The 26,046-nt window shown below is 41.0% G+C and overlaps 1 pseudogene; it reads right to left on the reverse strand.

Annotated features, from left to right (window-relative positions):
* Window positions 1-1,665: 1,665 nt before the first annotated feature.
* The window catches only part of LOC131740994 (thioredoxin-like protein 1 pseudogene), a 37,632-nt pseudogene continuing 13,251 nt past the window's right edge, over window positions 1,666-26,046 (reverse strand).

Genomic DNA, 26,046 nt, shown 5'->3' on the forward strand with positions numbered 1-26,046 from the left:
AGCTGATTCATGGCTGGCCACCTCTGGTAGCCTGAGTCACTCTCCTTGACTCACGCTCACTGCAGAATATTCAGTGATAAAAATCTTCTTTTTAAACACAGAAAATTTATGGGCAAACTTCAAGTTCCTCCATCTAAATTCGCAATTAATCTAGAGACTAGACAGGAAAAGCAAATAAAGGCCATTTACAGGGCAGCAAAAAGGGATGCCCCAAATATGGGTTTTCTGGCCCTGTTCCGAGGTTGTGACCATGAAGCCTTTGCTGGTCACGTTCCCTTGTTTCTCCAAATAGGGCTGAGGCTGACTCTGATCCAATTATAAAGCCTAAGTAGTTTAAAATTTGAGATGTTTTTGAGAATCCATACAACAGGAGGATAACTATAATATTACTACTACTACTATCATTTATTGAGTGAGCATAAGTCACTGTTTGAATGACTGAACCCTGAATTCTTAGAAGTCATTTAGTCCTCCTGATGCCCTTGGGTGATGAATTCAATTACTCCTCCATTTTTCAGGTGGGTGATCTGGGCAAATAGAGGGAGCTGACTTGAACTCACTCACAGCTGTTAAAGTGGTGAAGCCAGGATTAGAGGCCCAGTAGGCTGACTTCATGGCTCTTGACCTCATGATGTACTGAACAAAACAAAACAAATCAAAAACAACCTGACACAGGGATGGACTAGTCTCAAGGAAAGTTGTTTTGTTTTGTTTTGTTTTTTGTTTGTTTGTTTGTTTTACTGTCAGGCCTGTGGAGAAAGTTGGGGTGGCATATTTATGAAAGGAGGAAGTTTTGTCGGGGTCAAAAGAATTTAGGTGTCTTCAGCTTTGAAACCGGAGCAGGAGTGGTAAAGAGCTCATTAACAATTACAAGTGACCCTTGAACAACATGGATTTTAACTGTGTGGGTCCACTTAAACTTGGATTTTTTTTCACTGAATAGCACTACAGTATTACAAGATCCAAGGTTGGGAATTCTCTGGCTATCCAGTGGTTAGGACTCTGCAATTTCACTGTTGAGGGCTCGGATCAATCCTTGGTCATGGAATTAAGATCCTGCAAGCCGTGTGGCCAAAAAAAAAAAAAAAAAAAAAAAAATCCGAGGTTGGTTGAATTCACAGATACAGAACTGCGGATACAGAAGAAATGTGCATATAGAGGGCTGACTGTAAGTTATACTTGGATTTTCAACTGCACAGAGGGTCAGTGCCCCTAACCTTGCTTGTACAAGGGTCAACTCTATAACATGTCCAATTATTTGTTATAATTTTTTTTTTACCATCTGAACAAAGGCAATGATTTATTGGTAATGGCAATGAATGAAATATTGAAAGTCTTATACACACTACTATATATAAAGTAGATAATGAATAAGGACCTACTGTATAGCACAGGGAACTCTACTCAATACTTTGTAATGGCCTATATGAGAAAAGAATCTAAAAAAGAGCGTATATGTGTATACGTATAACTGATTCACTGTGCTGTATACCTGAAATTAATACAACATTGTAAATCAACTATATATTTTTAAAATTAAATTTAAAAAAAAAAGAAGGTCTCTGGCAAGAATCAAACAATTATCCAAGAGCTGTAGATCTGACTGCAATATGGTCTTCCAGTGTCTTTTGTACCTTAGTGGCTTTCTCCTTTTTTGAAAACTACTCATTTGAAATCGTTCATGTTTGCTGCCTGGACTGGAGTCCCAATAAAAGTAAAATATGAAATTCTAGTTGTTTCTTCTTCACCTTGATTGGACTGAACAAATATAGTTACGCTGTTAACATTCTGAAACTTAACATATGAAGTTGGACAATACCATCTTCTTTAATATCATCCTCTGATAGTTCCAGAGCTGGAATTGGTTCACTTCTTTCTGCCTCTTCAAAATCCATAGATAGGGGTAGATTGATAGAAATTTTTACGTATTTCGGACTCTGACCATTATCTGGACCTTGAAATTTCATTCAATAAAGCTTAACAGGCTGATTGAAGACCACAGTAATAAGCAGCTGTCCATCCCAATCAGATTCCAAGAAGGTCATGTCTTTTCATAAACAGTTGTCAAATCCATGCTCCTCACTTTCATTAAGACACTCACAGCCAGCTTTGTTAATAAAAAAACATAAAATCCATATAGCCTTTTGGAATATCTGTGTCCTCATTGCTTCCAGGGTTGTATTCTAAGTGCTGCTTGATTTTTTCCTCTAGTCCCACAGCATCTGCTCCTTGATACTGATCAACTCTCACTTTGTTTCAAAAAAACAAAAATGTAGGTATTGCTGATATATTGTTGGTGGCAACTGTTCCCTGACACTGATGTACACCTTCTTCCAAGAAAACTGCTTGTGGATACTTATTACTCATAGAGCTGAATGCTGGGCCAATCCTGAAACACGGTCTACACCCTCACATGGTGAATTTGACCATGGTGAGTCTGGAAATCGAGATCACTCCTGACCCGTTTCACACCCACCACTCTCAGAGAGCCTGGCAGGGCAGTCACAACACCACTGGCCTCAAAACTGAAGGAGAAGAAGGCCCTGGAAGGGCCAGAGGAAGAGGGGAGGCTCAGGAAGACCTAGGCTTGGACAAAGGAGGTGGCGACCCTGGCATCTTCTCCAGGGGCCCCCAGTGCTGAGTCAGGCCAGAGAGCAGAGCAGCAGAGGGGCTGGGATGGGAGGGGGAGAGGAAAGATGAGGGAAGAGAAGGCCTATAATTTTATATGATGTAATCATAGATGCATTTATACAATATATAATGTAAGATACAACTAACAACACATTATACGTATGAGATATATAATACACACTAAGAATAGTTTTGGGGATAGTTTTATTAGGCTGTTATTCACCTACCACAAAATTCAGTGAAGTCCACAAATCCAAAAATGGAATAAATAAAATGGTGCTGATAGAAAACTCTCCTTCTCGGGGTGTCTGCAGATGGCCCATCTGATCAGGAATTTGATTACATGGGTTGATCAACATATGTAACAGAGGACAGGATATTGAAATGTTTTCTTCCCCAGCTTCTAGCCTAGAGGCTAGGTGAGAACGATCATTTTTACTTTTCAAAAGATAAAATTTTAGTTATCAATATTTCTCAATGCCAACTATAATAATTGCATCCAATCTGTTTATTAAATCATTTCAAATTTAGGGCAATATCTCTTTTAATTTTGTGGATTTAACGTTTTTCTTAAAAGCAAAATAAGACAGGATCTAAAAATTCCTCGGCTTTTCTTTGACCACATCTGACCACATCTGAGTCTGATTTCTAAGTTCCTAATGGTTTCAATCAGGTTCTTATTCTCCTTAAATTGTCGTTGAGCTGTTGGAGAGGGTTATAATTTCCTCCATATTTATTTGAAATTGAATGGTCAATTAAAATATGCACTAACTAACCCCTAAACTGACTGGACTTCTAAGAGATTTTTCAAAATGTATTTAAGGGAATAGTAAAATAAATTATGCTTGAATGGTTAAATGCCCTACAATTCTTTAAAAAGCCCATTTTAATTTAGGCTGAAACCCATGCAATGTGAAAAGTGCTACAAAGAACGGAGTGGGGACAGTGAGGGTGCTTGCGTTCTTCATCCAAAGGAAGGTAGAAATAGTAAAAGCAGAGAGGTGAAGATTAGCGGAGACAAAGAAAGGGATGGTGGCTTCCGATCTGGCACCCTCGCATCTCCTTAGAATTAAATGGATGTGAGGCCCATGAGGGAAGCTTGGCCCCAGCCTCTGGGAAACCAGTCTCACAAAGTGCCCTGCACCCAAGAGTAACAATGAGGTGTCTGTCAGAGCCACCTTCCCTCCAAGGACTATGCACATCTGAACAAGGAACATACAGGGTCCAAACACCATGGGGGGAACTCCCCAAATTCTATGCTGCACACAGCTTCTTGGTCCCTTCTCGGAACTGGGGTGGTGGTGGGAGGGAAGACTCTTCATACCCACTGAGACTGAATTTTCCTCAACCCAAGTGAAAAGAGGACCGAGAGTCAGCTACAATTTAATTTTTTTAAATTGAAGAATAGAGTATTGTGCCATATTTTTAAGCATGAGAATTTTTGGCAGCAGAAACAATCTGACAAGTTACGTTAAAAATTTTCTCTTTGATCTCTGCATTGTCTCACCTCTGGGAAAGAGGTCAGACCCAAGCTGACATAAGTAAGGCAGGTACTTTGTTGCTGGAATAAGAACAGATGATGGAGGCAAATCCACAGTGATGGAAACTCTCCCACTTATATTTAACATGGGGCTTCTGGGTTGCATGCTTTAAGAATGGAGGCACTGTGAAAAGACAAAGGGCCCAGAACCCAGGGGTTGTTCAAAAATCACTTTACCTTGTCAGAGACAGCACCAGGGTACAGCTAAGAGAATGAGCTGAGTTCAATCCGAGCTTCACCACTACTGCTGTGTGATCTGAGGAATGTTACTTATCTTCTCTGTGTTTCAATTCCGTTATTTGTATATGGGCATAATCATGGCATATCTTATAATATTATTGAGATGATTAAATGAGCTAATATATCTATAGCATTTAGAACATTGTCTTGCCCAGGATTAGGGCTCAGTCAATGTTAGTATCATCATCATTATCTTTATCATCATTATTATTACATGGGATTATGTCAGGTGACCAGGGTACTAATTTGACTTTATTCCTTTCCTTTTGCAAAACAAAAAGGACTAAATCAAATTGACTAATATCAGATATTTCTAAACACGTTTTTAGCAGCAGAAATAATTTTTCCCAGACATAAACTTCTAAAGAAGCTAAGCATATATGTATTCATTGATATTCTTTTAATTCTAGTTGCTTAAGTCAACAAGCAAAATAAATTTATGGGCTCAAATTACAAAATAACCCAGGAAGGTCCAGGTTCAAGAATAGCTGGATACAGAGGTACAAACAAAGATATCAAGATCAGTTTGTCTGCCTCCTCTCTCCTCTGCTTTCCCTCTTTCTACTCCATTCCCAGGATCCTTGCCTCCTCATCACAGGATGACTGCTGGAAGCTCTCAGAGCAACATCCTTTTAATGTCCAATCTAGTGAAGAAGAGTGAACATCTTTCCCCCAGAATTCCCTGTGAAGGTCCTGACATTCACTTTGATTGGCTGGCCTGGACCTCATGTCCAAGCCTACAGCAATCATATTGGCCAGAGGAATGTATTACACTGATTGGTCACTGGAGTCACATGTTCCACCCCTGAGGCTGGAAAGAAGCCCTGACCCTGAGAACAGAGAAAAGGAAAAGGTTGTTCCCACTAGACTTGCTCTGCACCCTACCTCCTTGACAGTCCCTTCTCAAAATCTCAAGTGCTCCTAGTTTGAAATTCCCTGTACGTGGGGATCTCTAGCATTTTGCACGTTTGCTAGGATGCAAATCCTATCGAAGCAATTACTACGGTCAGGGGCCAGAGTAGTGCCCTTGGGGAGGTTCCATTGATTCTCTATCAAATCATAGCCTGCAGACAGCTACCAGCTCCAACGTCCCGTGTGGCATTGCTTTGTCTCTGTGTGTCCACATCAGTGCCACCTACCACAGTCTGGTATCTAGTGGGGGCAGGAGAATCATCTGGGTTGAGTTCTACATCATATTATGAGTGATGCCTCCTCTTCTAGTTATTTACTGCAATGTAACCAACAACCTCAAAACATAGGGTCTTAAGACAATAATAATTTATTAGTGTCTCTCACGGTTCTGGGGTCAGCCAGGCTCCTCTGGGCACATCTGGCTCCCAGCTCTTGGTGGTTACAGTCAGAAAGCAACTAGAGCTAGAGTCATCTTGAAGTTTTCTACATTCACATGCATGGCATTCCGTGACCCGGGAAGATGGAATGGCTGGGGCTGGAACAGCTGGGGTTCATTGGCCATCTCTCTTCTCTCTCAGTGGTTTCTCCACCTGGTACCTTCAGCACACGGCAGCCTCAGGGTTACTTCTGTTGCACTCCTTAGGTTGAGGCAATGACAAAGCCCACCCGATTTCAAGGGGTGGGAACACAGACTCTATCCCTTAGTGGGAGAGTGTCAAAAGATGCATAGCTCTCTTAAACCATCATATCTCCTGGGGATGGCAGGGGGTCAACATAAAACCATGTTTTAGAGGTTATCCTTGGTCATGCTTTTCTCATTCAGTCTTGCCCTTGGCAGAAATGAGGTGGGATTATCAGGACATACCAAGAAAACTGGCTTCTTAAACAACTGTGTGCCAGAAAAGAGGCTTAGACACCACATGTAAATGCAGCGGTCTCCATCTGGGCATATTGACCTATTTTGGATAGTTGGGATCCCTTCTAACCCTTGCAGAAATACTGCAATCTTCACCCTAGTGCAGTTTGAGCTTCTGCTATGGAATACAGCCAGAACCAAGAACAACATTCCCTTTTCCACTTACTTATTAAAAGCAGTGAACCACTCTGGAGAGACAGTGAATACAATTTGATGTTATTATGCAGAGTTTGACCATTGGGGGAAAAAGATAATGTTATCTTTAAGGTAGGCTCTGGTTTTAATAGCAAATTTTAGAATGGGGCTTCACATCCAGGATAAGAAGGAAAATACACAAACTGCTGACTGAATCAATGCTCCACACTGCTCTCTGTGTCCTCCTCGTCCTTGGAGTGATTACCAAGCATGTAAGCAAAATCAGAAGTCAGGGAGAAAGCAAGAAAGGAATGCATATACATGAGCCTCCAGAGGAAACCATTTCAGACTGGATTATGGAATCCTAATTCTCAGATAATTGCAAGAGTGTTTAAGAAAAGATAGCACAGGTGAAAGTGTGAAGCTATTGTCGAAACATGCAAATGTTTTGTCTTCTTTTTAATTTCCGACACCAAGTCAGTCCTAACCCCTTTTATTGGAACTTAAATGTCTCAAAAATAATGGAAGAACAAAACTTCTCATTATAGAATTGACTTCTTACTGGGAACTAACTTCTACTGAATAAAGAGGTCTAGAAAAAATTGTTAAACCAAAGCAAAGATGATCTCCAGCCTTCTGCTCCTTAATGTGCTAACATTCGGATCTGCAGAATCCATTCTCTTCCTAGTGGCTCTGGCAGTGCTAACTCTGGGATGCTATGGCCAACTCCTTTCTTCTCAAGGGCCAAGACTCTGTCCAGTTAACTGGCAAATGTTTATAAATCTGGTCATTCAATAGGCATTGAATTTGCATTTATTGAGCACCAACCACATTCCAGGGGCTGTTCTAGGTACTTGTTTTACAGAAATGAATAAGCCAGTCATAATTTTGATGTATGAAACTTACAGTTTGGTATCATGTCTAGAAAGAGCAGCCGAGGGAGGGGGCAATTCTATACATTAATCATATCTACTGTAGAGCCAAGAGGGAGATGAAAAGAGAGTTTTCTAAGCTTTGTAGTTGAATGATGCTCCTCTTCTTTTCCCAGTCCTATATGTATTTTCTAGGAAAAGTATGGAGAACCCCAGATGTAGCTGGTATAATAGCAAATGTTTTCTGTAAGGCTGAGCTATTAGTTAAATTTCTCCAAGATAGAAAATGACAAATATTGGTTCAAAGTGCATGCATGTCATTCCCTATCAATGCAAAATTTTGTTTTGGGGAACAGAGCTGTATTTATTAACTTGTGGCTAATGCTGAAGGGAAAAGACCATGATGCTGTTGCTGGTGAAAAAAAATCAGCAGGCAGGTGGAATATGGAACCCATTCAATCAACAAATATTTATTATGTTCCCAGAGGTCCTAAGGTTATCATGGCAAACAAGACGGAGTGACTCCTGTTGTGAATTTTGTGTTCTGGTTGGGGAGACCGATAGCAATGAGTGCAAAAAACCCCATAAGTTCTATAATGATAGTGAAGATGATCCAGGACCTCAGAAAAAGAATGGAGGCAAAGATCAAGAAGATGTAAGAAATGTTTTAAAAAGATCAAGAGGAATTAAAGAAAAGAGAAACAGAGATGAACAATACAATAACTGAAATGAAAACGACACTAGAAGGAATCAATAGCAGAATAACTGAGGCAGAAGAACAGATAAGTGACCTGGAAGATAAAATAGCGGAAATAACTACTGCAGAACAGAATAAAGAAAAAAGAATGAAAAGAATTGAGGACAGTCTCAGAGACCTCTGGGACAATTTTAAATGCGCCAACATTTGAATTATAGGGATCCCAGAAGAAGAAGAGAAAAAGAAAGGGACTGAGAAAATATTTGAAGAGTTTATAGTTGAAAACTTCCCTAATATAGGAAAGGAAATAGTTAATCAAGTCCAGGAAGCACAGAGAGTCCCATACAGAATAAATCCAAGGAGAAACACTCCAAGACACATATTAATCAAATTATAAAAAATTAAACACAAAGAACAAATATTAAGAACAGCAAGGGAAAAACAACAAATAACACCTAAGGGAATTCCCATGAGGTTAATAGCTGCTCTTTCAGCAGATGCTCTGCAAACCAGAAGAGAGTAGCAGGACATATTTCAAGTGATGAAGGAGAAAAACCTACAACCAAGATTATTTATTTAAATAAATAAAAATAAATTATACAATTTCAGAGTATGGTGGAAGAGAATGACAGAGGTAGGTCATGTTTTAGATAAATTAATCACAGGAGGGTTTCTAAGGAGTTGAGATTTAAGCTGGCCCTTACCAATGAGCAGCAATGAGGCATGCAAGGCTCTGTGGGAAGATGGTTCCAGGCAGAGAAGACAGCATGAGACTAAGCAAGAGATCCAGTGGGACAGGCCAAAACAGGGCGGTACAAGGAGCAGGGTAACTGGTCATAGTACTCACCCAGTTGGTGTTGAGCCACCTGATAGGGGAAAGAAATTTGGAAAGAATTTTTATTTGGAAGGAAATGATCTAGATATTTAAACAGGATTATGTACAGCTCAGAGGCAGAGCATTGAGAAAAAATTTATACCATGAAAGCTGGGTAAATTCTTCCTACATAGGTAAAAATCAACCCTTGAGATGTGGGTAAAACTGAGCTGACTGAGGAGGTCCAGCAACTGCTGAGAAGAAATGTGAAGACCTTGAAGCAGGAGGGCTCTGACAAGTTTAACTTTGGAGTCCACTGGCTTTCAGAATTGAGGGTCAGGTGACCTTATTCTATGGGGTGAAGGTAGAAAGTGATTGCTTCCTTCTTTGCTTAAGCTGCCATCCTGGAAATGTACTAGAAGACTGGACTCTTTATAAGCTTTAGCCACAGCACTTCAGAATAGAGTTAAATTTTTATAAAGAAGAAAAGGAAAATTACCAATCCAATGTTTTCTGTTCTGTGGTAGGCAGATGAGAATAACCCGAAGTTCTCAAGTGTCCATGGTCCCTCAGGGTCCCATGATAAGCAGAAATCCCAACATCTTTTAATTAATACCCCTACCTGTACCCTGATGCTGACAGTTCTCACTCTTGGCTCCTGAGGTCACTGCAGGGCTTTGTGATTCTGCCGGAGGAAACTGCTGAGTAGACTTGGATGATGGAGAGTATGAATCCATAGTAAGGCTTGCTTGCTGCTCTCCGTGTTATGTGGAATGCTTTCAGATTTCTCTTCTCTTTTGGATGCTATGGCCAAAGGGTAGAGTTGACTCTCTTTTTCCAATGTGGTTTTTGCCTCTTCCCTTTCAAAAATACAATGTCTTATGCTTCCTCTCTGATATTCTAGTCTATTCTCCAAAACTGTGAACTTTTCTTTCAGCATGAATTGCTTCCTACCTCTCAGGAATGGGGTCTACTTCCCACTCTTTGCTCCTATCTCTGGCTGGTACATGGTCTGGCCCAGGGTCTTCTTCCTATACTTCCACAGACCCCTGTTCTTCTTGAACATCCTGGAAGTGGAGAGGTTCCCTCTTGACCTTCCCATGGAGTAAGGCTTCCAGTAGCATCAGTACAAGGCCAACAAAAGACATACTAACCTTTGAAGCCATAGGCCTACCTCTTATGATTTATTCCCTTTTATCTCCTGTGTTTCTCATAGCTCTTGTCTACTCAGTCTAGAGACAAAATTCTGCCTGTTATTGGACTCAAGTAAAATTTACTTCAGCCCCACCTTGTGATCCTTAGTCAAACTTAAAGGAAAGTTGGTTTGGCAGATATTAAACTGGCTCACCAAATCTGTTTCCCTTTCTTCCTGGTTACGCAGCTAGACCACATTTCCCAGATTCCTCTACAGTTACTTGTGGCCATGTGTCTGAGTTTTATCCAGTAGAATGTGGCCCACGAAGATTTCCCATGAGCTATCTTCCACTTTATTTTTTCCCTATCTATCAGCTAGATGGAGAGGAGTCTAAGAACTAAGATGGGGACTCATGAGATGAAGGAGTCTGGGTCTCACCAACCAGGAGAATCCAGTGGACTTTATATGAATTAGAAATACATTTTTGTATTTGGGGGCTACTGAAATTATAGGGGTTGTTTTTTATAGCAGCTAACATTACTTATCCTAGGCAATACAGTTGGTCACATCCCTTTCACAAGGTACTGTCCCACCCAGACACAATACATTCTCCTAAACTCCCCCCAGATCACCAGACCATATTATTGGGTCTTTGGCTCACTCCCAAGAAGCATGGAGTCTAATTAAGAACACATGTATAAGAAGCTGAGGCCCCTCTTTCCCACACCAGATCCCTGATAGCTAATATTTAGTGAGCACTGACTGTTAAGAAAAGCAGATTTAATATGAAGCTAATAAAGCTTAAGCTTGGGGCCTCTCACATACATGGAGCTTTCCCAAGGCCTTGAAAGTGGCTTTAGCATGTTCACATATTTAAGTGTTTTTATAAAATCTGCAAATGCTTTAATTTTTTTAAAAAATTTGTGGGAGGGTATATTTAAATAAACTTCAGGCCCCACCAAATCTAGACACAGCCTTGAGGCTGAGTGTCTAACATATATTTTCAAATGTCATCCTCACAGCCATTAAATAATAGGTACTATTATTTTATGGAGAAGAAATCTGATGCATGAAGATTTTAAGTCACTTGCCCCAAGTCACGCAGCTCTGATTTTCTGGAACCAGAATTCGGGCACAGGCTCTAAAGCCCAAGCCTGTTGCCACCCTCATGGTGTCTCTAGCCCGCCCATGGGTCACATGCATGTGGCCCAGGGAATCAAACCAGGAAGCATGAAGCAATAGCAGCAGTGTTTAGTATATTTCTCTTGGCCCCTCTGAATGACTTCCTTTGGACTCACCCTAATTTCTTCAGTCCCAGATAAGAAGAGCTGGAGAGTTTTTCTTCAGGGCTACATTAAAGTGTTCATTTCATACAACAAGAAACACATAGGATTTAGCATCAGAAGATGTGAGTTTTAGACTAAGGAAACAATGGGACGTAATGGCACAGATTTTGCCAAGAGATTGATGTACGTAGCAGCAAGCAACTGGATCAAATGAACAACTATGGGCTCTCAAAGGCAGTGGAACAGCTTCAAAGCTCATTACTCCTCAGCTTCCACATGGTGCAAAAGAACTGGAAGACGTGGAGGATAAAGAGGCAGGCTCAGAAAGGGGGTTAAAATGCATAACTCCAGATGAGCCTTCAGGGCCAGCAATGCCCTGAGGATTGTGGGCGCACACCCAGCCGTTACCTGTGTGGTGGTTTGATCCCCAACTAATACGCCAGCTGGTGGAGTATTATTTCCTTGTTGACTTTTTTGCTGCCACCTGGGGAGTCTTGGTAACTGTAAACAAAGATTTAGAACACTAATAAAGTGTTGGGCGCCAATGCAGTTTACTCTGTACTAAAATCAAGTAAGCTGTGTATGAGCAGCTGGCATGGGGGATCCCAGTCACAAGGGCTGGTGGGGAGCAGGAGGAGTCCAGGAGCAGGGAGGTGGGGTGAGAGAAAGGGATCTGATTGCTGAAGCCTGTCAGTTCAGAGCCCGACTTGGACTCAGGCACTTGGAATAGATGCTGTTGCATGGGCAGGGCCCACAGCCCCCGGCTGCTTTCAGTGTTGGCTGCTAAGGGCTCACAGAGGCCTCCTTCCCCAAGAATTGCCATTAACTGATGCCTAGGAGGTTATACCCCTATACCCCCGACCAGGAGAAGCCTATAGCAATGACTGACTGATGCAGGGGTACAAAAGGCCAGCCCCCTTGCCTTAAGGAGGGGACAATTGTGTCTCCAGAGCCTTTCATGGATCAGGCCAAGGTTAGATTTTGCCAGAGCACACATCTTTGCTTGCCTTCTTCACCTGTCCTGTCTTCTTTCCTCCCTTAGAGGCTTCCCCTAATCACCCTTCCTCAATATACCCTGGGCACCTGATTTTTCCTGTCCTGGGCTCTGCTTCTGGGGAATCCGACCTAAGACACAGTGAGGGTTTTAGGTCCCCAGTTGCCACAGCTAAGCCTGGCAGGAAGTGAGCAGGGCTTTGAAACAGGACGTCCCCAGAGATGTGCATTTAGGGCACATCCTCTTGTTATGTATATACGTAGGGAATGGCAGGTAGAAATTGAAGACACATTTTGAGAAGCAAGTGTCAGCTCCCGGGAGAAACGAGTCAGCAGAGGATGGATGTCAGGGCCCTAACCTGGAAAATACAACTGGCACACTTAGCAAGAAAACCAAAGACTATCCCAGTGTTACAGTCTGGGTCAGCAAAGCCAGGGTAGAAAATGCTATGACTTGTAGGATCCATGGAGGTTCAGGACTCATATGTGGCTCACCAAATCCTTCATCTGTTGGTAGCAAGACCCAGCTACTTAGTAGCCTTGTGAATCTGGGCACGTTAATTTTCTTTTCTTTTCTTTTTTTTGGCGGTACGCGGGCCTCTCAGTGTTGTGGCCTCTCCCGTTGCGGAGGAACACAGGATCCGGACGCGCAGGCTCAGTGACCATGGCTCACGGGCCTAGCCGCTCCGCGGCATGTGGGATCTTCCCAGACTGGGGCACGAACCTGTGTCCCCTGCATCGGCAGGCAGACTCAACCAACTGAGCCACCAGGGAAGCCCTAATTTTCTTTTCTAAACCTCAATTTCTTCATTTGTAAAATGGCATACAGCATGCACTAAAATGGTAAATATTTTATTATATACATATTATTCTAAGCCACAGTGAGTAATGGAATTTTTGCCTGCTATGGGGCAGACCTGGATTTCTACATAGGACCTACCTGTAGGTCCAGACTTGGAACGCAAAGGAAAACAAAGCTATGGGATAAAATGTAGGGGCTGAAATAATGGCCACATCAACCCAAAAGGCCATGATGTTGCTTGTATGGCTGCCCGTGGTCCTGCATCTTAAGGCCCAGAGCTCTGTGGTGCCATTTTTGCATCTTCAGAGCCAGTCTTAAAAGCAAGAGGGAGAAGGAGAGACAGCTGTAAGCCAAGAATCCTCCAGATTTGAATATCACTTATCTAGAATTGGACCCAAGAGGGACTGTTGGGGACAGAAATTTGGCCAATCAATAGTTATTGACCTCAAGTCTGAAATTGCAAGAGAATTTCTCTAGCTTGGCAGACTCTACGTTCACAATGCCAGATTCCCAGTGCATAAATCCAACTGGAAATTCCCAAAGACCAGAGCACCAGGAACTCTGAGCCACTCAAATGTTCCTTCTCTAGAATGACTCTCTACTCTCCCTATACTTCTGTACAGAGTTGTATGGTCCTTATTTTAGCAGAGGGTTCCAAGAAGCAGACCTTGAGATGAGAATTCTCATGCAACTTGATTTATTGAGGAAGTTCTCTTGGGAAAAATTGGGTGTGGAAAGCAGGACAGAGAAGGAAAGAAGCCAAGCCAAGCTCTAGCCTCAGCCTTAGCCCTCAGGAGAGGTTGGTAATGTAAATTACACCTCAAATTTCTGCCTAACTCCAAGGCAAAAGAGCTGGGCTTTCCTTTTTCCACTCCAGTCAATCATTGGATAGGGATTACTTTTGAGGAACTTCTGTCTCTCAAGCCAACCCAACAGCCCCAGGGAGGTTCTCCATAGAGCATCATAGAGATGGACAATTAGAAGCAAAACACTTAGAAGGCAAGGAAAGGCACACTGAAAAGGTCAAAGGGATCCGAGGGAATCTGAGTGGAACACCATTGGAGATGCTACACACTTACACTTATTTTAAGGGAATGGAAAAATCTGGTTTCTGCAAATATGCAGTTTATTCTATTGGCTTTAGTGTTATAAAATTGGAAAGGCATAGGACTTAGCCTTAAAAGATGTGAGTTATAGTTGTTGCTCTGACTCATATAAATTTTGTGACCTTGAGTTGGTCACTTAACTTCCCAGAGACTTAGTTTCTACATCTATAAATGGTTTTATTACTTCTGAGCTTTTCAATATACATTGATATTTTCTGTTGGCTCCACAGGTTTTTGATATATGTATTTTAAAACCTTAAGTAGGATGGTAGGTTTTTCATTTTGGCTTGTGATTTTGATAGTATTCTTTCTTTATAGTTCAAGGCATAGTGTTAGCCATTCAAACTAACACTGTTATGTGTTAGTTCCTTTCATTACTGTTCCTTTTATTACTATGTTACATCTCTCTTTATGCTTTTTATCTTGAATTCAATTATATCTGACATTAATATTGTTATATCAGCTTTCTTTTAGTTAGTAATTGTCTTTTGTGTTTTTTTCTATTTTCAACATTTCTGGACAATTATGTTTTAGATGTGTCTATTGTAAACCAAAGATGGTTGGATTTTTTAAAATCTGGCCTGATAATCTTGTCCCTATAGGCCACTTGAATTCCTTTCATTTATTTTGATTACTGCTATATTCATACTTAGTTATAGGATCTTATTTTATGTTTTAGATTTATCATGCTCTTTATTTGCCTCTTTTCCACTTTTTCTTCTTTCTGTTTGATAGTTTCAAAATTTTCACATATTTACTTAAGTATAAAATTTTATAACAAAGTTTAAGTTATTCAGTATCTCTACCCTCCTCCCAAATAACCCAAGAACTTAATATGCTTTAATTACACAATGAACACCTCCCCCTTCTATATTTTCCTTGACATTATTTGAATTATATCTAGTTATGTGGAAAAATACCATTCTTTTTTAAAGAGTCAATAGTAAATTAAATTTATCAACATATTTCACCAAATTCTACACTAAGTATTGTTTCTATATTTCACTCCAACCCATCTCTCAAGATGTTTTCTCCTTCTGCCTAAAATTCTTTCGTAGTTATTTCAGTGAGGATCTGTGTGTAATAATCTCTCCAATTATTTCCATTTCATCTAGAGTGAATTTATTTCCAGTTGTTGATTTTGTTGCTGTCTTTCTTAGCATTATTTTCTCATATGTTTTGGAATTTTATTACTGAATGGAGACAGAGAGGTTGCACACTTTCTCTCTCTCTCTTCCACCCCTTGTTTCACAGTCCTGCATATTTATATTTGATTTCTTCCACCACCTCCCAAGAACAGGAATTCCAAAACCAGGTCTTATATTGGTAGTTCAGGGCTAGCAACCTACACTGATATGGGAGTCATTACATATTCAGCAACCAAGTCAGCAGATTGTTAAGCCTAAGTCCAGGATGAAAGATTTCATTTCTTACAGTTTCCCTGCTACACAGCTTTATATAAATGGTAGCTCAGATAGTGGTTTTAAGAGCTTATTTCAGCATCCTTTAATGTATGAGGAAACCTCAAACTTGCTTCTGATTTCAAACAGTGAGTTTGAAGAGTGAGCCTCTTACTTCCTTTGTGAAATTTTTAGTCTTGTTACCCACAGGAACTCAGATTTCTCCATTGGCTTCTGGATCTGGAGCTCAGTGAGTCTGTAAACTCAGTCCCAATTACTCCTCTGTTCAATTCCATTTCTGGCTTTCACAGATGTTTATCTCAGTTTTTAGAATGGCCATATTGTCTAAAAGTCTTCTTTTTAGATGTCATATTTTGTATAAGTCAGCTATTGCTGCATAATACAGTTACCCCTGAAAAGTGAGTGGTTTACTACAATAGTTGTTTACTCTCATTCACGTGTCTGGGCTTTGCCTGGGGTTTGGCTAATCTGGGATGGGCTTGGCTGGGCAACGCTGCTTCACTCTGCAGGAAGTGAGATGGGAGAATAAAAATTTTGGCTTCTTTATCCTCTTGCTATCCAGTCTCCTGTTTGTGTCCCTTCCCCCAACCCACTGCCATATAGCCAAGTTCAGTGGTAGCCAAAGAACTAGGGTACCATTAATGAGCCCATGAATGTCAGTCCCCTAGGGCACAAAGCTGGTTAGAGAAGGTGAGGGGGGCAACAAAGAATACCTAGTACATACTGGAGGGAAGTCATAGGCAGTTGATAACTCACTGGGAGACACAGTGCATGTGCAAAGAGAAACCAAGACTCATGAGTCTCAAAAAGGTGTAATTCCCCCAAGACAGATTTTTGGAAAATCACTTTTTTGGTGCTTTTGGAAATTGGCAACTCTTGGCTTAGACTGGGGGATACAGAGGCAGAGGACTCCCAGTATCTCCAAGTGGGAAAATCCTGTTGCCTTTGAAAGCTGTCTTGCACTCAAAGAAATATGATACCCTTTGGACATTTTATCACTTAGGTCTCATTAATCTAGTCTTTTGTACTGAAAAGAATGAAAGGAGGGCAAATTTTTCCATTCAATGGACATTGAAGTGGCAGTCAGGAAAGCTATTGTGTTCCAGCTCTGCCACTGTCAAGTTCTGTGACCTTGGACAATACATGTGGCTTCCTGAGCCACTGGTTTCCTCCTGTGGAAAATGAGGCGGTTAAATCAAATGCCTTCACATCTCTGAAAACTCAGTATCTATAGTTTATAGATGGGATGAGTGGCACTTGCAGTTTTGTTTTCTTTTTATTAAAAAGAATTCAACTCTGCCCATGTTCTGGTCTCTTTCCTGAATTACTCGAACTAATGGGAATCTTGTGAAAGAACTTTTTATTTTCTAACTTCCTTTCCCTAACTCTTAAATCCATTATTTTCATCTATGCCTCCCAGGCATAGAGGGAGGAGAGCCAGCCCTGACAGCCACCCAAGGCAAAACATGGTTTGATAATGATAAAATGAAAAAACTAGATACCTGTAAATTTAGATCTCCAGCACAGGTACTGATTTCCTCGCCTCATGGATATCCCAGTAATTATCTAGAATTATGCATAATTTACCTACTTCCATTTTCTAAGAAATTGTCAGCTTTCCGGTCAGACTTTGACAATTTATTGGTTTGTCCTGTGGAAATAAATTGGGGGCATCTGGGACTGGAGTCTTTTTTTTTTCTCTCTTTTTTTTTTTTTTTTTTTTTTTTTGCGGTGTGCGGGCCTCTCACTGTTGTGGCCTCTCCCATTGCGGAGCACAGGCTCCGGACGCGCAGGCTCAGCGGCCATGGCTCACGGGCCCAGCCGCTCCGCGGCATGTGGGATCTTCCCAGACCGGGGCACGAACCCATGTCCCCTGCATCAGCAGGCGGAATCTCAACCACTACACCACCAGGGAAGCCCACGGGACTGGAGTCTTTAATGTGTGCAGTTGGGGTGGTAGACGTGAAGCTGCCTCCTATTTATAGCTGAGCAAGCTTAATTGTTGCTTTTCAATCTAAATAGAAAGGCTCTGTTTACTGCTTTTAATTGTAGCAAGTTGGTGAAAAACGATGCAAGGCCTCTTCAGTAAAGGGAATTCAATAAAAGCATTTTGTCAATAAATTATTATTGTCATCATGAAAACCGTGCACCGCCTTCAAATATAAAGCAAGCAACAACTCGGCTTCTCCCTTTGATGGACTCAGCATAGTGCTTTTAAGTTTTCTTAATTCATTCTATTTTTCTCCTGTTTCCATAGAGTATTAGAGCTGATAAGGGCATTGTGGATCTTCTTATCTCTAGTCTTCATTTTACAAAGGAAAGTCTGAATTCCCTGTGCAGGGTTGGGACATGATTGTGTCTAAAATCATTAAAAAAAAAAAATCATCTGGGAAATCAGAAAATCAACCTGCTTTCTATGTGTGCCTAGTTGGAAGAGGATTGTGCTACACGCCAAACCTGTATTTGGGGAGTTCTCTTTTACAAAGCTCTTAAAAGTTTTCTACCAAGTGTGTCATTTTATCTTCAATTTCCTGGGAATTGAGCAACATTGTATAAGGATCCAACCCAGAAGGAGGTTCTCTGTGTGGGAGGGTAGGGATGAGTGGAGGATTATATTTTTCAAAAATGACCACAACAATATTTCCAGGAGCACATACTCTTCCAGCACTTTCCATCCTCCATCAGTTCATGTTCCCTTCTCTTGAACCTGGACAGTCTATGAATGCCTTGATGAGTAGAATGCAACCAAAGCCATTTTGAGTGACTTTTGAGGCTAGGTCCTAAAAAGCACTATGCTTCCACTTCCTTTCAGGGTGCTTGGAACACAGCTACCATGTTGTGAGGAAGCTCAGCCTACATGGAGGGACCCTATATTGGTGTTCAACTGAGGTCCCAGCTGACAGCTGGCATTGACAAGAAAGTGACTTTGAGCTGCTCCAGCTAATGACAAGTGCAGCTGAATGAGCTGTTTCTGTTGGGCCCTGTTGAAACTGTAGATTCTTGAAGAAAATAAATATTGTTGGTTTAAGCCACTACATTTTGACACAGTATGTTACACGGACACGGAAACTGGAATTTTGTGATACAAATACTATCCTCGTACATCTCACTTCTATTTAAAGTGTATCTTTCGGACAGCTTCAAGATGGCGGAAGAGTAAGACACGGAGATCAACTCCCTCCCCACAAATACATCTACACATGGAACAGCTCCTACAGAACATCTACTGAACGCTGGCAGAAGACCCCAGACCTCCCAAAAGGCAAGAAACTCCCCACGTACCTGGGTAGGGCAAAAGAAAAAAGAATAAACAGAGACGAAAGAATAGGGACGGGACCTGCACCCGTGGGAGGGAGCTGTGAAGGAGGAAAGGTTTCCACACACTAGGAGCCCCTTCAAGGCGGAGACTGCGGTGGCGGCGGAGGCGGGAAGCTTCAGAGCCACAGAGGAGAGCGCACCACAGGGTGTGGAGGGCAAAGCGGAGAGATTCCCGCACAGAGGATCGGTGCCAACCGGCACTCACCAGCCCGAGAGGCTTGTCGGCTCACCCGACGGGACGGGCGGGGGCTGGGAGCTGAGTCTCGGGCTTCCGTCAGCAGGGAGAGAACTGGGGTTGGCGACGTGAACACAGCCTGAAGGAGTTAGTGCACCACGGCTAGCCGGGAGGGAGTCCGGGAAAAGTCTAGAGCATCCGAAGGGGCAAGAGACTTTTTCTTGCCTCTTTGTTTCCTGGTGCGCGAAGAGAGGGGATTAAGAGTGCTGCTTAAAGGAGCTCCAGAGACGGGCGTGAGCCGCGGCTATCAGCGCGGACCCTAGAGACGGGCATGAGACGCTAAGGCTGCTACTGCAGCCACCAAGAAGCCTGTGTGCGAGCACAGGTCACTCTCCACATGTCCCCTCCCAGGAGCCTGTGCAGCCCGCCACTGCCACGGTCCCGTGATCCAGGGACAACTTCCCCGGGAAAACACAGGGCACACCTCAGGCTGGTGCAACGTCACGAGCCTGCCGCCGCAGGCTCGCCCCGCATCCATACCCCTCCCTCCCCCTGGCCTGAGTGAGCCAGAGCCCCCGAATCAGCTGCTCCTTTAACCCCGTCCTGTCTGAGCGAAGAGCAGACGCCCTCAGGTGACCTACAAGCAGAGGCAGGTCCAAATCCAAAGCTGAACCCCAGAAGCTGTGCGAACAAAGAAGAGAAAGGGAAATTTCTCCCAGCAGCCTCAGGAGCAGTGGATTAAATCTCCACAATCCACTTGATGTACACTGCATCTGTGGAATACCTGAATAGACAACGAATCATCCCAAATTGAGGAGGTGGACTTTCAGAGCAACAATATATACATATATATTTTTTCCTTTTTTTTCTCTTTTTGTGCATGTGTAAGTGTATGCTTCTATGTGTGATTTTGTCTGTATAGCTTTGCTTTTACCATTTGTCCTAGGGGTCTGTCTGTCCATTTTTTGTGTTTTTTTTTTTTTTTTAACTTAAAAAGTTTTTTTCTTGGGCTTCCCTGGTGGCGCAGTGGTTGGGAGTCCGCCTGCCGATGCAGGGGACACGGGTTCGTGCCCCGGTCTGGGAAGATCCCACGTGCCGCGGAGCGGCTGGGCCCGTGAGCCATGGCCACTGGGCCTGTGAGTCCGGAGCCTGTGCTCCGCAACGGGAGAGGTCACAACAGTGAGAGGACCGCGTACCGGAAAAAAAAAAAAAAAAGTTTTTTTCTTAATAATCTTACTTTTTATTTTAATTACTTTATTTTATTTTTATCTTATTCTTTCTTTCTTTCTTTTTTCCCTCCCTTTTATTCTGAGCCATGGTGTGAAAGGCTCTTGGTGCTCCAGCCAGGTGTCAGGGCTGTGCCACTGAGGTGGGAGAGCCAAGTGCAGGACATGGTCCACAAAAGATCTCCCAGCTCCACATAATATCAAACGGCAAAAATCTCCCAGAGATCTCCATCTCAATGCCAAGACCCAGCTCCTCTCACCGACCAGAAAGCTACAGTGATGGACACCCTATGCCAAACAGCTAGCAAGACAGGAACAAAACCCCATCCATTAGCACAGAGGCTGCCTAAAATCATAAAGGCCACAGACACACCAAAACACACCACCAGATGTGGACCTGCCCACCAGAAAGACAAGATCCAGCCTCATCCACCAGAGCGCAGGCACTAGTCCCCTCCACCAGGAAGCCTACACAAACCAATGAACCTTAGCCACTGGGGGCAGACACCAAAAACAACGGAACTATGAACCTGCAGCCTGCAAAAAGGAGACCCCAAACACAGTAATTGAAGCAAAATGAAAAGACAGAGAAACACACAGCAGATGAAGGAGCAAGGCAAAAACCCACCAGGCCTAACAAATGAAGAGGAAATAGGCAGTCTGCCTGAAAAAGAATTCAGAATAATGATAGTAAAGATGATCCAAAATCTTGGAAATAGAATGGAAAAAATACAATACACTTTTAAAAAGGACCTAGAAGAACAAAAGAGCAAACAAACAGCGATGAACAACAAAATAAATGAAATTTAAAATTCTCTAGAAGGGGACAATAGCAGAATAATTGAGGAAGAAGAACGGGTAAGTGACTTGGAAGATAAAATAGTGGAAATAACTACTGCAGAGCAGAATAAAGAAAAAAGAATGAAAAGAATTGAGGACAGTCTCAGAGACCTCTGGGACAACTTTAAATGCACCAACATTTGAATTATAGGGGTCCCAGAAGAAGAAGAGAAAAAGAAAGGGACTGAGAAAATATTTGAAGAGTTTATAGTTGAAAACTTCCCTAATATAGGAAAGGAAACAGCTAATCAAGTCCAGGAAGCACAGAGAGTCCCATACAGAATAAATCCAAGGAGAAACACTCCAAGACACATATTAATCAAATTATAAAAAATTAAACACAAAGACCAAATATTAAAAACAGCAAGGGAAAAACAACAAATAACACATAAGGGAATCCCCATGAGGTTAATAGCTGATCTTTCAGCAGATGCTCTGCAAACCAGAAGAGAGTGGCAGGACATATTTAAAGTGATGAAGGAGAAAAACCTACAACCAAGATTACTCTACCCAGCAAGGAACTCATTCATATTTGACAGAGAATTTAAAATCTTTACAGACAAGCAAAAGCTAAGAGAATTCAGCACCACCAAACCAGCTTTACCACAAATGCTAAAGGAACTTTTCTAGGCAGGAAATACAATAGAAGGAAAAGAAGTACAATAATAAACCCAAAATAATTAAGAAAATGGTAATAGTAACATATATATTGATAATTACCTTAAATGTAAATGGATTAAATGCTCCAACCAAAAGACATAGATTTGCTGAATGGATACAAAAACAAGAAGCACATATATGATGTCTACAAAAGACCCACTTCAGACCAAGGGACACATACAGACTGAAAGTGAGGGGATGGAAAAATATATTCCATGCAAATGGAAATCAAAAAAAAGCTGGAATAGCAATTCTCGTATCAGACAAAATAGACTTTAAAACAAAGACTATTACAAGAGACAATGAAGGACACTACATAATGATCAAGGGATCAATCCAAGAAGAAGATATAACAATTGTAAATATTTATGCAACCAACATAGGAGCACCTCAATACATCAGGCAAATACTAACAGCCATAAAAGGGGAAATAGACAGTAACACAACCATAATAGGGGACTTTAACACCCTACTTTCACCAATGGACAGATATTCCAAAATGAAAATAAATAAGGAAACAAGCTTTAAATGATACATTAAACAAGATGGACTTAATTGATAGTTATAGGGCATTCCATCCAGAAACAACAGAATACACGTTCTTCTCAAATGCTCATGGAACATTCTCCAGGATAGATAATATGTTGGGTCACAAGGCAAGCCTTGGTAAATTTAAGAAAATTGAAATTGTATCGAGTATCTCTTCAGACCACAACGCTATGAAACTAGATATCAATTGCAGGAAAAAATCTGTAAGAAATACAAACACATGGAGGCTAAACAACACACTACTTAATAACCAAGAAATCACTGAAGAAATCAGAGGAAATCAAAAAATACCTAGAAACAAATGACAATGAAAACAGGACGACCCAAAACCTATAGGATGCAGCAAAAGCAGTTCTAAGAGGGAAGTTTATAGCAATACAATCCTACCTTAAGAAACAAGAAACATCTCAAATAAACAACCTAACCTTTCACCTAAAGCAATTAGAGAAAGAAGAACAAAAATACCCCAAAGTTAGCAGAAGAAAAGAAATCACGAAGATCAGATCAGAAATAAGTGAAAAAGAAATGAAGAAAACGATAGCAAAGATCAATAAAACTAAAAGCTGGTTCTTTGAGAAGATAAACAAAATTGATAAACCATTAGCCACACTTATCAAGAAAAAAAGGGAGAAGACTCAAATCAATAGAATTACAAATGAAAAAGAAGTAACAACTGACACTGCATAAATACAAAAGATCATGAGAGATTAATACAAGCAACTGTATGCCAATAAAATGGACAGCCTGGAAGAAATGGACAAATTCTTAGAAAGGTATAAGCTTCCAAGACTGAACCAGGAAGAAATAGAAAATATGAACAGACTAATCACAAGCACTGAAATTGAAACTGTGATGAAAAATCTTCCAACAAACAAAAGCCCAGGACCAGATGACTTCACAGGTGAATTCTACTGAACATTTAGAGAAGAGCTAACACCTATCCTTCTCAAACTCTTCCAAAATATAGCAGAGGGAGGAACACTCCCAAACTCATTCTACGAGACCACCATCACTGTGATACTAAAACCAGACAAAGATGTAACAAAGAAAGAAAACAACAGGCCAATATCACTGATGAACATAGATGCAAAAATTCTCAACAAAATACAAGCAAACAGAATCCAACAGCACATGAAAAGGATCATACAACACGATCAAGTGGGTTTTATCTCAGGAATGCAAGGATTCTTCTATATATGCAAATCAATCAAGGTGATACACCATACTAACAAATTGAAGGAGAAAACCCATATGATCATCTCAATAGATTCAGAGAATGCTTTTGACAAAGTTCAACACCCATTTATGATAAAACCCTCTAGAAAGTAGGCATAGAGGGAACTTTTCTCAACATAATAAAGGCCATATATGACAAACCCACAGCCAACATCATCCTTAATGGTGAAAAACTGAAACCATTTCCACTAAGATGAGGAACAAGACAAGGCTGCCCACTCTCACCACTATTATTCAACCTAGTTTTGGAAGTTTTAGCCACAACAATCAGAGAAGAAAAAAAAATAAAAGGAATCCAAATTGGAAAAGAAGAAGTAAAACTGTCACTGCAGATGACATGATACTATACATAGAGAATCCTAAAGATGCTACCAGAAAACTACTAGAGCTAATCAATGAATTTGGTAAAGTAGCAGGATACAAAATTAATGCACAGGAACCTCTTGCATTCCTATACACTAATGATGAAAAATCTGAAAGTGAAATTAAGAAAACACTCCCATTTACCATTGCAACAAAAAAATAATATGTCTAGGAATAAACCTACCTAAGGAGACAAAAGATCTGTAAGCAGAAAATTATAAGACACTGATGAAAAAAATTAAAGATTATACATATACATGGAGAGATATACCATGTTCTTGGATTGGAAGAATCAACATTGTGAAAATGACTCTACTACCCAAAGCAATCTACAGATTCAATGCAATCCCTATCAAACTACCACTGACATTTTTCATAGAATTAGAACAAAAAATTTCACAAATTGTATGGAAACACAGAAGACCCTGAATAGCCAAAGCAATCTTGAGAAAGAAAAATGGAGCTGGAGGAATCAGGCTCCCTGACATCAGACTATACTGCAAAGCTACAGTAATCAAGACAGTATGGTACTGGCACAAAAACAGAAATATCGCTCAATGGAACAGGATAGAAAGGCCAGAGATAAACCCACGCACATACGGTCACCATATCTTTGATAAAGGAGGCAAGAATATACAGTGGAGAAAAGGCAGCCTCTTCAATAAGTTGTGCTGGGAAAACTGGACAGGTACATGTAGAAGTATGAAATTAGAACACTCCCTAACACCATACACAAAAATAAACTCAAAATGCTTTAAAGACCTAGATGTAAGGCCAGAGACCATCAAACTCTTAGAGGAAAACATAGGCAGAACACTCTATGACATAAATCACAGCAAGATCCTTTTTGACCCCCTCCTAGAGAAATGGAAATAAAAACAAAAATAAACAAATGGGACCTAATGAAACTTAAAAGCTTTTGCACAGCAAAGGAAACCAGAAAGAAGATGAAAAGACAATCCTGAGAATGGGAGAAAATATTTGCAAATGAAGCAACTGATAAAGGAGTAATCTCCAAAATTTACACGTAGCACCTGCAGCTCAACATTAAAAACCAAACAACACAATCCAAAAATGGGCAGACGACCTAAATAGACATTTCTCCAAAGAAGATATACAGATTGCCAACAGACACATGACAGAATGCTCAACATCATTAATCATTAGAGAAATGCAAATCAAAACCACAATGAGATATCATCTCACACTGGTCAGAATGGCCATCATCAAAAAATCTACAAACAATAAATGCTGGAGAGGGTGTGGAGAAAAGGGTACCCTCTTGCACTGTTGGTGGGAATGTAAATTGATACAGCCACTATGGAGAACAGTATGGAGGTTCCTTAAAAAATGAAAAATGGAACTACCGTATGACTCAGCAATCCCACCACTGGGCATATACCCTGAGAAAACCATAATTCAAAAAGAGTCATGTTCCAAAATGTTCATTGTAGCTCTATTTACAGTAGCCAGGACATGGAAGCAACTGAAGTGTCCATCAACAGATGAATGGGTAAAGAAGATGTGGCACATATATATGATGGAATATTACTCAGCCATAAAAAGAAATGAAACTGAATTATTTGTAGTGAGGTGGATGGACCTAGAGACTGTCATACAGAGAGAAGTAAGTCAGAACGAGAAAAACAAATATTGTATGCTAACACATATATATGGAATGTAAAAAAAAAAAAAAAAGGTCATGAAGAACCTACAGGCAAGATGGGAATAAAGATGCAGACCTACTAGAGAATGCACTTGAGGATACAGGGAGAGGGAAGGGTAAGCTGTGACAAAGTGAGAGAGTGTCATGGACATATATACACTACCAAACGTAAAATAGATAGCTAATGGGAAGCAGCCACATAGCACAGGGAGATCAGCTCGGTGCTTTGTGACCACCTAGAGGGGTGAGATAGGGTGCGTGGGTGGAAGGGAGATGCAAGAGGGAAGAGATATGGGGACATATGTATATGTATAACTGATTCAATTTGTTATAAAGCAGAAACTAACACACCATTGTAAAGCAATTATACTCCAAAAAGATGTTAAAATAAATAAATGAATAAATAAAGTGTATTTTTCCCTTTCCTTTGTAATGAGCCGTTTCCCCTTTTCTTTATTGCTTCTAGGGATGCTAATACTACTTCAAATACCACTGCTACTACATCTATTGCTA

The sequence above is a fragment of the Kogia breviceps genome, chromosome 14 (genome assembly GCF_026419965.1).
Source record: "Kogia breviceps isolate mKogBre1 chromosome 14, mKogBre1 haplotype 1, whole genome shotgun sequence".
Classification (NCBI taxonomy): domain Eukaryota; kingdom Metazoa; phylum Chordata; class Mammalia; order Artiodactyla; family Physeteridae; genus Kogia; species Kogia breviceps.